Raw genomic sequence first — 13,817 nt, 5'->3', positions numbered from 1 at the left:
GCATGTCTTTAGTATTTGATGTACCAAAAGTTAACACTTAATCACCTTTCAATCTGATTTTAGTTGAAATAGGAACACGGTGCTTCTGGTCTTGGTGAAAGCGCCGTTTCGTTGATTTGGTAAACGTTAATCAATTAACTTTTTGGTTTATTATGTAACTTGCTGAAATAGTGTACCATCTAATATATTTTGCATTTTGATTCTTTGGGTGATTGATTTAATATACTAGAGGATGAATATAATTACAATGGTTAAACGTATTGAAGAAAAACTAGTATGTTCAAAACGATCCATATACCCTTCAAATTCATAATAATTATTTATAATTTAAATTAAATTTTACTATATACTAACCTTATTTTTTTTAAAAAAAAGAGTCATTATGACTTGAATTCATATATTATCTATCTAAAATTTGTTTGTATTCTTCCTAAAATTTTATAAGTTTAAGTTTATCTATTGAAATTTTATAAATTTAAGTACTTGGATGTTTGACTGTGCCTGCAACTTGGCTGTATTGACCCTGTTTAGCGTACAGTGTGTACACAAGATGGAGGTTACTGGGTTTCCCGCTTCATCCTCGGAGTAAAGTTGACAAGTTCATTGCTCGAGACTTGGTTGTTTATTTAGTGGAGGTGCCATGCCATTCTACTCGAATCTATAGTTTTTTTAGATATCAAAATAACAATGCATTGTAAAATATTAATTCACATGTGGTTTCAATTTTACCTAAATTGATTGTATACAAAATAAACATATTTAGTCTTCGATATCTATTCTGTTTAAATATTTAACTTTACTTCTTTTCTTTCATTTTATGTGGATAAATTTTTTGAATAGAATGCGATAGTTTTACTAAAAAGTAAAAAATATTTAAAATTATAATAAGGGTTTACAATTATTATTGTAAACTAAATACACAATTTGAACATTTTCTTATAACATTGAAACTATTCACTTTAGATCGTATAAAAATCGTACATGAAAAATGTTAAAAACCCAATCAAAATGCTCGAACGAAAAGTAGATATAAACAAATCTAATTGTATCGGTAAACGTATAACAAAGAGGATTAAACTATTTAAAGGCCACCAGAATTATAAATCAGAGCAGAGCGTCGTGAGAAACTATCCACGAACCTTAAGAAATAAGGGCATCAATCTGAGGGTCCATAGTAAGGAAGATCAACAAGATTACAAATAAGGGCACCTTGATCAGTCGGGATATCGTCAAATCCAACATTGAAAAAATATAAAATTAAAAATGACCAAATGATCAAGAAAAAAGACGGAAAACATGTCACAATAGGTAGAGAAAAATGAATCACAAAGACAAAATTATTCTTATTAAAAAACTTAAAAAGAAACAAAGAAATAAAATCAGTGATAAACAACCGGTATCAAAAGTGATGTCATCACCAATTAAATAAAGTAAAAAAATTAATTCAATCTATAGAAAACGACATAAAAAAAAGGAAAGAGCAATTAGGATAAAATCCGTTTGTATTGGTATTTACTTTCTTCCTATTGTGTGATCGCTATATAAAAATGGATTGTATTGTTCATATTTTCTGGACAATTTCTTCCCAATTTTTTTTAAACTAAAATTGATTGAATGAAATTAGTTTATTTAAATTTAAAATCTAATAAATTATAAAATAATATTAAATTTAATTAGTAATATGAAACCGTGAATTAAGTCGATACCAATGTGATATAATTTTTTTTTGAACAATTACTACTTTGAATGAGGAAAATATATTAATATATTGGAGAATATTATAAAATAAAAAATAATATTATACTCAATGTAGATTTAATAGTAAACTTTAATGAGATTAACAATTCTAAATAGTTTTGATTTCAAAAAAAAATATTATAAATTTGGAGCATATTTTAACGGTTGTGATTTGTTTTGTTTTTTTTTTTGGCAAATAGTTTTGATTTGTTACTTTCACTCACAGAACAGTCGTAGTGGAAATATGATTAAGTCCGCCAATTCGTTTTGATTGAAACAAGCGATCCAAGTTTCTCTCTCAACAATCTAACCGTCTTTGACATTTATCCGTTTACTTTTCTATCATTAATTGTGGAAAAAGAAAACAAAAAATGTTATGCCGAAGCTGTAGTACTATGCTGCTGCGTTACCCTCCGGAATCTGCGATTAGCTAAGCGTTACTACCGATTAACGAAATCGTCCGCATTTTCTGCAAATTACTGTACTAATAACAGTATCATTAGACAATGTTAATTTGCTTCTTTGTAACAATTGGAGTATAGGCTAACCATTTTTTGTTGTATGTAGTATGTCTTTGATCCTTGAATGGTATATTTTGTAAAGAACTCTTATTTGGAATAATAAAATCTTACTTATCCAAAAAAGAAAAAACAATATCATTAGACATAGCCACATTCTTTGTCTCTGCAGTCTGTTGGATTTGCCAGTACTTGGTTTTCTTCTTCTTCTTCCACTAGTTTGAAAATTAAAATAACTTATGGAGATTACCCTGTGATTCCGCGGCCTTTTGGGAGATTCGAGGTCTCTCGCCTCCTTTTAAATCGATTGTGCCGTTGCTTTTATGTGTGTTAGCCATCTCCCTTGCGATTCTCTCTGTTTTTCTTTTCCTGCTGAATTGGGATATCCATCATCGACAATGTGAGCACCTTTTCTTCTGGCGATGCTCGTCCCGACCTCCAAGACATGGAGGCCGGCCCTTCTAAGGACAATGATGACCTCAACACTAACCTTGATCCTGATGTTGACTCCTCCGATCCCTTCGACATTGATCACACCAAGAATGTTCCTCCCCAGGGCCTCAAGCGCTGGAGGGTGATCCCTTAACTTTCTTTCTTCTTCTTCTTCTTCTTCTTCTTCTTCTTCTTCTTATGTCCCTGTCTCTTTGCTCCTCTCATTGTAATTGGAAATAGATGTGACTTATATAGGGATTTAGTGGTAATTAAATGAATTTCCATTTCATTTGTTATATGAATGGGCTATCTTTCTTTTTCTCCTGTTATTCACCACAATGGATGAGGGGGGCTTTTTAGTGATGGATTGAATTTTTAGTGCAAGCTTGGGATGATTACATTGCATATTTCTATCCCCTATCTGAAAGCTTGTACGGGTTAACTTCAGAATATAGAATGCATTAGGTGTGGCGCGGGTTTTTAGCATGAAACTTTTACTTATGCGTACGATGCCTTCATGTTTTAAATTTATATGAGGAGAACCTGGAATGAACTGAATCATGGGCGAAACATCTTCTGTTTTCTTGTTATCATGTTTCATTCTTGAATCACTCAGTGTACTGAGCAGGTAGTTTGCAATGAAAGACGCTATATGGTCAGTCTGAAAAGTGGTATCTTTACAATTAAGGCTTAATTCTTAAATATCTGGATAATTGCAATCTTATTTAGTCAAAGCAAGCATAATTCTCCGCTACAAAGTTAAACATCCTGCAAATCATTGATGCAAGCTGTATCCAATCAAATTTACATCATCTGATAGCAAGCATACGACTGACTACTAAAGTAAAAAAATAATTAATTTTTCTGCTAACTCCATATTTGGTATAGAAGCTTATTAGTAGGTTTATTTTCTCGATTTTCCAGGCAGTTAAGCTTGAGCTTGACAATCTATTCTAAGCATGCCATTAAACCATTAATAGATCGAGGAGTGTCATGGGTTGCCTTTGTAGACAATATTACTATTGGCACCAATTATTTGGTTATTACTAGGAAATCAGTTTATTAGTATTTTGAATCATGAGAAGTCATACCTTGGTGTGAGACTTGCTTTTAGTTACTTCAGTAAGTCTTTTATTTGACCTAATATGTAACCTCTTCAGAATTTATCAAATTTTAACAATATAATAACCAAATAGTTGGAATGCTCTCTAATAATTTGTATCCTAGGGCAATTTTTACTTGTGACCCCCCCTTTTTGTTAACCCTTTGTATGTGGGTAGAATGTTCCCTGATTTGTGATAGACTCTTATTCTTAGTACTTCCCAAGGGATTGGAAAAAGAAACACATAAAGCATATAAAAGAGATGGTGTTTAAGTTGATCTTATCTTCATTTGATTGTCGAAACTACAACTAATTCCCCAATCCTTTCCCTTACTTGCCTTATATGTGATAATCACGATCCTTTGCTTAACGAATAAAGAGGTGATTAGGGGATTTGGTATTCATCAAATCTTATGACAAACTAAGGTATTAATTTGCTTGAGATTTGTGTTTTGCATATTATCGGTGATGTAAATTGACCCTATGCCATGAAGTAATGGTAAAATTTTTAGCATCATGATGATAATTTGTAGCACTCTCAATTCCAATGAATTAGGACCTGGGAAGTACACAAAATGAAATCTCCAAGTTGTTATTGTTGTGTTGTCCCTTGTGGATGACACTTTGATTGTTTTACATCATCTTAAGAACTTCTTAGATGGACCATAAGGACATTTTTTCTTAGAAAAGTTTATGTCTTAATGAACAAGTATTACTAATTTCATATAGTTAATTATTATTATTATTATTTTCACTTTGCCATGTTGAATTCATAGTTTCTCTTTTTGGCATGCACCAATAGTCAATTATTATTATTATTCTTATTAGCATAGGTTGATGACTGGGGCACCCTTATTTTTCTTGGAGATTTAACTATTTTTATTCCCTATACAGCAAGCTGCACTTGTGCTAAATGCTTCTCGCCGATTTCGGTATACTCTGGACTTGAGAAAGCAAGGGGAAAAAGACCAAAGAAAGAGGATGATCAGAGCTCATGCACAAGTCATAAGAGTAATGCTGAATATTTTAATTGAAATTTCACTTGGATATTTTTATCCCAGTAAAATCATACTGATGTCTGAACGTTGCTGCAGGCAGCATTGCTTTTCAAATTGGCTGAGGAAAAGCAAATCGGTATGCTTTTTACAAAAATATTTTGCTCCAGTATTTCTTATAATTCTATTCGAGGACTTTCTTTATCAAAATTTTCAATCCAATTTCCAATTTTAGTAAATAGTGAAAGTAGAGTCTTCAGGATAGAAGAATCCTTCATAAGAAATCATTGCACATGCTGTTAGAATCCAATTATGAGTTAACTCAATGCGGATTCCTACTTGAATAATGTACAACCGAGTCTAGCTTGAGCTGATGGGGATGATGAATGTGTTTAGCCATGTTCAAGTCTTTTTATCTTTTCCTGAGTTGCTTGCAAGCCTAATTAAACTTTTTATTTTCATATTTTTAACATAGTATACATATATGCATGCACAAAGCACAAATACTCCACTTCTTATTTTCGAAACCTAAGTTATCGCTCCATTTATAAGTTTAGTACTATTACATTTTTTATTTTTCAAATTCCGTTTCATGATTTTTTTTTAAAATTAGGATCCTTGGAACAGTTAATTTATGAGAAGCATTTTTGTAGAGGGTTCTTTGGTAAAGAGAGAGGAAGCTCTGCAAATAAGTGAAATGCAATGTACCAGGATATGGCAAAGAGGAAGATGAGAGTAGACCTTAAAGTATTGAGCTTAGTGGTCGGTGGTGGTTAGTAAGGTGAAGAAAGTGGAGAGTAGCAGAGCTGAGTAGGGTGTTGGAAAAGGTTGAGAGAAATAAGATTGTTACGTCATACTTAGCATGAATGTGCTAATGCAGCTTTTGATTCAGTTTCTCTCTTGGGACTTAAAATTAAAATCAAACTTGTTTTTCGAAGATGATCTAATTAAATTGTTTTATTGTTATTTTATTTTTTGTTAAGGAGAATTTTACTCAAGTCCGAGATACTTTGTTTGCTTTACTCATAGGTTTTTTTTTATCTTCATGTTATCCTGTTTCTGCTATTTCAGCGTCAGGTACGCCAATTGCACCGCCAGATTCTGCTGGTTATTATAAAATTGGACTAGAACAACTTGCTTCAATGACCCGGGATCATTAGTTATCTTCTCTTGAGCAATATGGTGGGGTAAGTTTCCTGTTAATGTAATTATATCATTTTACTTGGAGTTTCTTTTATGGTTGATTGGTGTTATTAATGGTGGATTCTTTCATCAGGTTAAGGGGTTGTCTGGTATGTTGAGAACATATTTAGAGACAGGAATAAAGGGGGGTGATATTGATTTGTCAAACCGGAAGAATGCATTTGGATCAAACACATATCCACGGAAAAAGGGGCGTAGTTTCTGGGTATGTTATTTTCTTCTTAGTCCTTATTCTTTTTTTTTATTGTTACCTTTATGGTTAAAATTTATTTCTTATTGATACTGTGATACCTATGCTGCTTCACAGAGGTTCCTTTTGGAGGAATGGCAGGATTTAACCCTTATCATATTGATTGTAGCTGCTGCTGTGTCATTGGTGTTGGGAATAAAGACAGGTTTGATTTTTCTTTGTACTATTTTATTTAATCTTTGTATATTGGATAGTGGTTTCCTTGCTATGTTGTTAACACTCCCTTATTCTTATGGGTTTGAAAGTTTTAACTATGTTTTTTGGAATGACTTGGCTCTTTGTTCTATGCTATGATATTTTCTAATAGCAAAGAAGTTAATGTTAAGGCAGTAAAAGTGCTAAATATCTTTCTGGTATGAGTGATTAGGTGAAGCAGAAGTTAGTAATTTTAATTTTTTGTCACATCTTAGAATTTAGATCTACTCTGTATGATGTGAATGAGTTTTTGGTTCTGAATTTTCATAATTTTCAATTATATTTCATAGGATTTGAAGCATTATTATGTTTTTCTAAGCATGTGTTGATGCTATGGTTTTTAAAAATCACTCTGGCATGTGGATATCCCTACATCTTCTTAAGGTGTGTTAGCTCTTAGTTCTTAGGCTCCAACCTGAAGAAATCTATTTTAATTCTGTTGCACTCAAATCAATTATCATATATGATATGTAATTTTCTTAAAATTTATTATTTTGTTTACTTTTCCTCCTCTGCTTATTACATTTTATTGGTTGTCTTTATCTACCTTGCATTTTTTTGTTTGTCTCCTTTATTAGATTTTGTTTTGTTGCCCTTCGTGGCACCTATCCCCCCTTTCTCCCTTTTTTATTTGTTTGTTTTAATTGACATTCTTTCTAAGGTTTGGAAGAAGGATGGTATGACGGGGGTAGCATTTTCTTAGCTGTTTTTCTTGTTATAATTGTTATAAAGAAAGAGAACAAGTTGCCACGAAAATAACGGTACCTTATGGCTATAATTGACTGATTATATTGCTTTCAGTTCCTGATAACTTTTCTTAAACTAAGCTACATAGTTGATTCAAACATGAAAATGTAGCTAACCAGGGGTATTCCCTATGTGATGGGGAGATCTCCTCCAAGTGAAAAGCTTTTACTTGTTCAAGCCTTACGTAAGGGCGCGGATGTTGTTGCTGTGACTGGAGATGGTACTAATGATGCTCCTGCACTTCATGAGGTTCGTTTTTAGTTTAACTAAGTTAAATTTATTTGTCCTTCATTTTCCTTGTAATGATGATTCTTTATGATACATCTTATATGTGCTAAGCTTCCGCACGTACCCTCATTAGACAGCATATCCACTTTCATGCTCGTTTATAAATGCCAAACTTCATGCCTTACTGCAAAATTTTGGGCCTTCACTAATATTACAGTGCAAAATTGTGTGATTGAAATGTCATCAAACATGGAAAATTGTTCTATTACTTTCAACCAGCTATGTGAACTACCATGGACCAAATACTCTTTCTTTCAAACAGCATTGTTCATATATCTAATGAACACTTACTTTGTATCTGGTGTGGCATGTTGAATGTGCCATATCTTCCCCACCTTAATTTACTTATGTCCCCATTTTTCCCATTTTCTATTCAATGTTGATCGCTTCTTCTTCTTCTTCTTCTTCTTCTTCTTCTGTATTTTAGGCTGATATAGGTCTGTCTATGGGTATTCAAGGGACTGAAGTTGCAAAAAAAAGTTCAAATATCATTATATTGGATGATAATTTTTCTTCTGTTTTGAAGGTTAGTAGATACATGTTTTCAAATAGATATTATTCTTTCCTCTGTTCCTGTATCTTACTGCTGAATATGACAAAAGGCTTATATCAAATTTCTGTTAATTGTGGCTCAATGTTGTGTAGGTTGTTCGCTGGGGGTCGTTCTGTCTATGCCAATATTCAGAAGTTTATACAATTCCAACTTACAGTTAATGTTGCAGCTCTTGTTATCAATGTTGTGGTAGCGATATCCTCCAGTGATGTTCCTTTAAATTCAGTGCAGGTATATAGCTCTTTATTTGTTGGTCAATGTCCCTACATCTCTTCCTAATTAATTTGGCTATAGTCAAAAGGTTAGACCTTAATGAATGTTCACTGGTTTTTCCTCAAAAATAAAAATAAAATAAAACAAAAATGTTTGAAATAACCTAATCTACTCTGCCTCCTTGCTTATGAAATTTTGCTTTCTGGTACAAATAATCTATGGATTTCTTTTATCTTTTGCATCCTTGATGGTTCATGTTTCTAGATGGGTTGGGACCAAATTTACCAGGAAGGCCTTGTTCTGTGAAAGGGAATAGAGCACTCCTTTTAGCTCATTTTGTTGTACGAGGGGAATAAGGCTCATTGGTAGCTTTTTTGTGTCGCAATACGCAGTAAAACATCTCTCAGGCTTCCTTTGCTTTTGATGATCATAAGCAATCTTTTTAAGAAATAAATTATTTTAATTTAATTAAGGTATTGAAGGGGGGGGGGGGTAGAAGTGGTTTGTTGTCCTTCTAAAAAATTTAACCAGCTTTTCTTTTTCTCTTGGCTCATAAATAAGCTTTTCAAGTATAATTCGTAATTGGGTGTTTCATGTTTTAGAGATGGCATTCCATTAAAAGCCTGAATAAAATTTATGACAGTTTGTCTTTTAGGGGGTTAGGCCATGAATTGATGAGCTGTTCAATGATCGTTTTTCCTTCAGTATCTGTTTATATGTGGAGATGAAACTTTAAAGTTAAGAGTAATATGCATGCAGAATTAGAGTTCAGACTCCTGTTGTTTCTCTTGGAGTAAAAAAGTAGAAAAAATAACTGGTAGGATAAGTTACTATAATTAATCAACATAGGGAACTGCGTAAAGTAAAATATCTCATTGTGATGAGCAAAGTTTGAAAATTTTGATTCTCTTGGTACAGTTACTATGGGTTAACCTGATAATGGATACTCTTGGCGCACTTGCATTGGCTACTGAACCACCAACTGACAATCTTATGCGTAGGTCACCAGTTGGCCGAAGGTTTGAACTCATTTGCTCATGTCAATTTCCATTGTGCAATTTCTAATTTTATAGTATCACTTTTGTTAACATCGATGTGTATATTACCATGCTTGTCGTTCCAAAAATTCAATTATTTTACAGTTTTCTTTGTGCTTCTCAATTGTTGGACTAACTGGTGTGAAAGAAATCACGTTTCCACCTGTCACCGAATGTGACTGATTACGACAATAGACTATGAGAAGAGAGAACAGAGAGAAGATAAAGATTTCTTGAGTTGATATTACCATTCTCGAGTTTTACAGCAGCTTTCTTTTGCTATGACTACCAAGTACTAACTCTTTAAAACTTGAATGTGGTTTTCTCCAAGGGGATATTAGTGCAGAATGATGAGAAACTAATTATGGAATTAGTTACAATTTTATTTTGATGCTCGTGTCATATTCATGAAGATTAATGACAAAAATATGTAGATCCAGGACATATTTAGTATTTTACATTATGTCAACTGTGTTTTCTTTACCCTAACAGGTTTTGTTTTCAAGCCAAGTTTGTTTTTTAGTGGTCTCGGGTTTCAACCAAGTTTATTTTCTTCTGTTTTCTTGAATTCGAGTTAACTTGGAGTACTAGTTAAGGTCTATATAAATTAATGTACTTTTCTATAGAGGGGCATAGGCATACACAAAATTTCAGCTTATTGAGGTTTTGATGCAGACTCCTTGGGCGTGAGTCGGAGCCCTAGGTATGATACTTAGGTATTTTCTCGCCTTTGTTGTGTGATGAGTCAAGGAACTCTTAAGTTACTAAATTTTCTTCTTTCTCAAAGAATTTAGGTTATAAGTTAACATAAAATCCTAGCCTCTAAGCTGTCCTGCTTCAGGATGTCTTTTTGAGCTTGTTGCAGAATTCATCAGGGTTGAAGGAATTCAGTGGGGAGAATGGGAAGGATCACAGAGTCACCTTGCTTTAGAAGTCTTTCACCATAACCGGTTTCTCTTATCAACTAGTTTACACTTTCAAGCTCATCTAGCATCCACGACCTGGTTTACCTTTTACTAATTTGGAAGACTGGATCTTTTAATAACATCAATATTTCTACAAAGATAAATATTATAGCTTTACACAGACACGGAAAATAGAAACAGATGATTGAAAGTGAAACAGGAAGTAGAAGATAGGCAAAAAAAGAGGGGAGGAAGAGTCACGTCAATCAGGAGAAGTCTGGACAGCGTTCGTCACAACCTTAGCTTAAGAATATCTAGGAGAACTCTCTGGGAATTTTTCAACAACCATGGGAAGGTCACGAGAGTTTACATCCCTTCAACTAATAATAGGCTTAGGTATATGAACTCTACTTTCGCCTTTGTGCAATTCTTTGGGGAGAAGGATCTTCTCTACGCCATTAAAAGGTTAGATGGGGTGAAGGTCGATGGAAGGTTTATCTAAGGAAAGTTAAATATCAAAGAACTATGAAAGGATCAGAGTTGCTGAAGGAGGTGTTGTCAGGTCCTCATGTTGAAAGAGAGAGGCTAGGAAGTTAACGAGAAGTCGTGCTTCGTCCTTGGGTGGAATCAGAGATGGAAGATCTTTTAAAAAAGTCATTGACGGTAACCTGGCACCGGTAAGCTTGAACAAAGAGTTAAGGTCCATGGGGAATCGAGGGAATGGGGGAGGGAGGAAGAGTGTGGACCCAGGCATGATCCTTCCTTTGGAGGAAGCCGACTGGATCAAATGTTCCCTCACTGGGATAGTGAAATCTAAGTTCGAGTTAAAGTTAGTCCAGAGAGCCCTTCTTAGTGATGGGATAGACGTCAAAGTGGTAAGTTGGGGGTATACAAGGAACTCTTGCATCACCATTTTTTTCATCGGAGGAAGTTATGCAGGAATACTTGTCGAGTAAAAAGAAAGCTTTAAGGTTCTGGTTTGATTGGCTGGAATCTATAGCTTTGGAGAATGTTATCGCAATGGCTTTCTGCGATGTGGACCTCATTAGGGTTCCTCTTAACTGTTGGCAGGAGACCTTTGAGAGTCTGGCGAACCAATGGGGAAAGCTGGTTTGTGTACATGAGAATACCAAGAGAGAGAACGATCAATCAGTCGCGAATTTGATGGTTAGGGTGGATAACCCGTTTGATATTCCGGGGAAGGTGATGGTGCGCACAAAAAGGCGTCCGTTTATGATAAAGATAGTAATTGGTTTAGCGTCGCCGGACGCATGGAATGTCACCGTCAACAAAACTCCCAGCGATTTGGGGAAAGTCTGGGAATCAGAGTCTTCGGAGTTCCAACCGTCGTATCTGGAATCCTAAGATCAGGTAATGTCGTGGCTTGAGGGGGTTGACAGGTGGATTCCAAATGCCAGCTTCTGATATTAATGCGGCACGAGTATCGAACCAAGAATAGATAGTTTTGCGGTATGAAAACCTAATATAAAATAAATGAAATGTCGAAAATATTAATAATTTTTTAATATTTTTAGTAAAGTATTATTTAAAATATTATTTTTTTTATTGAAAATGTTAATTTTGTTACCTAAAATGAATATTTTTTATATTAATATTTTCGGTAAAAAAATATTTTAAAAATATTATTTTTTAAAAAATTATTTTTGTATTTTATCAAAAATATTAAAAAATATTACATTTCTTATAAAACCTTTTCTTAGTCTATATTAGGATGCTTTCCTTAGACATTCCTGACCAAAATCCTTTAATTTTGGATAGGGAAGTGGAACATATTAACGGTTCTGAACAAGTATCTCAGGCTAATCATTTAGTTGTGGAGAATATGTGGGCCTTGGTCTAAGGGAAGTGCAAAGGGATTTCTCAATTGGGTTGGCCTATTCAAATAGTGACCCAGGAGTGGAAGCCCGTATAGGAGCACCCATTCTTGTAGTGCTTAACCATGCCCCAATTGGACTTCGAGAAAGGACTCAGTTGATGAGGGAATCTGAGAATTGTTCAGTGGAATCTAATCTCATTCATCGCAATTACTCAAGAAAAGCACGATCTGTGGGGGGCCAAGGAACTATCTTTGAGAAGGTATACAGAAGATCAAGGAAATGCGTGTTGAGAATATCTTTAAAGGAGGATAACAGATCCACCACTTTGTCTCCAATCCCTTCTAAACACCTTCAGGAGGCGTTGGACACTTGGGAGGTGAGTCGTTTACTGGGTATTTCTTTTAAGAATGGGAAACAAAGGTTTGTGGAGAGGGTAATGGAAATGGAGAAAGGAAAAGGGGGCAGTGATGAGTGTTAATTCACATAATCTTTCGCGCTTTCAGGTTTTTATTTTATCCTTGTGATGTCAGTCTTCTCAATTATTTCTTGGAACATCAGGGCTTAGGGGGAGAAAAAAAGTCTAGAGCAGTTAGGAAATTATGGGCTAAAAGGAAACCAGTAGTGTTTTTTATCCAGGAAACAAAAACCTCTGTTTTTAAACCAGCTCTTTTGAGGAGGTTGAAGGGAAAGAAGATGTTTGGGTACTGTTGTTTTTCTCCAGCTTCGGGATCGGCGGGGGTCTAATTAGTTTATGGGATGAGAATTTGTTTGAAGTTTTTGACCAGGTCATCAATGATAAATATGTGGTTTTGGGAAGGTTTAAAGAGAGTCAATTTAGATGTGGGTTCGTTAATATATATGGACCGTCTATTTAAGAGGAGAAGACAACTTTCTTTGAGGAGCTTCTTTTCTTTGTGGAACAGTCCAGTGTTCCACTTTGCATTGAGGGAGATTTCAATGCTTATTTAAGCCCTGAGGAGAAAGGAGGAGTCACACAAAATTGGCATAGCATTAATATGCTGAGGGATTTTATCCACAGGTTTGGTCTTATCGATCTCCCTCTAGTAAGTGGATCCTTCACTTGGTGCAACAATAGAGATAACCCAACATCGGTCATATTAGATCGTTTTTTGGTAAGTAGTGATCTTATGAGAGCCTTTCTAAGTATTACCCAGAGGCTTCTTCCGATATCGCTTTCGGACCATAACGCCATCGAATTGGCGAATGAAAAGGTTAGATAGCTTCCAAAGCCATTTCGTTTGTTTAATTATCTCTTGGAGGATGATGGGTTTGTTAGAAAGGTTGAGTCAAGCATTAATAAGTTGGTAGTGCAGGATAATCGTATAGGAATCCTAAGCATTTTGAAGAGAACTAAAGCTGAAATTAAAAAATGGTGGGTAGTAAAACAATATGATATTTGAATCTATTAGTAAATTAGAAAAGGAAATTCATACCATTGAGACTCAAATGCAAGCAGGGGCAACCTTAACATGTTCACATGGGACTTTGGCGAAATTGAGGCAGGAATTGTGGTCTTTGTACAGGCTGAAAGAAAGTATTTGGCACCAAAACTCCAAGGCGAAGTGGGTGAAGGATGGTGATTGGAACTCAAGGTTTTTCCACATTTGTGCGTCTAATAGGAGAAGAATTAATATGATTAAGGAACTGCGTGTTCAGGGAAGGGCTGTTACGGATTCGAAAATGATCAAAAGTTATGCTCACGACTTCTTCAAAAAAGCCTATAACAGTGGTAGTTCTCTAGAAGTTGAGGAGATGAATCTAAATCAAAGTTGTAAAAAGCGCG

The 13,817-nt window shown here is 34.6% G+C and overlaps 1 pseudogene; it reads left to right on the top strand.

Moving 5' to 3' along the window:
- The first annotated feature begins 2,610 nt into the window (after positions 1-2,610).
- The window catches only part of LOC120149047, a 35,207-nt pseudogene continuing 24,000 nt past the window's right edge, over positions 2,611-13,817 (top strand).

The sequence above is a fragment of the Hibiscus syriacus genome, unplaced genomic scaffold (genome assembly GCF_006381635.1).
Source record: "Hibiscus syriacus cultivar Baekdansim isolate YM2019G1 unplaced genomic scaffold, ASM638163v2 tig00110988_pilon, whole genome shotgun sequence".
In the NCBI taxonomy this organism is placed as follows: domain Eukaryota; kingdom Viridiplantae; phylum Streptophyta; class Magnoliopsida; order Malvales; family Malvaceae; genus Hibiscus; species Hibiscus syriacus.
The sequence above is the reverse complement of the archived record's forward strand: the minus strand, read 5'-3'. Positions and strand labels throughout refer to the sequence as shown.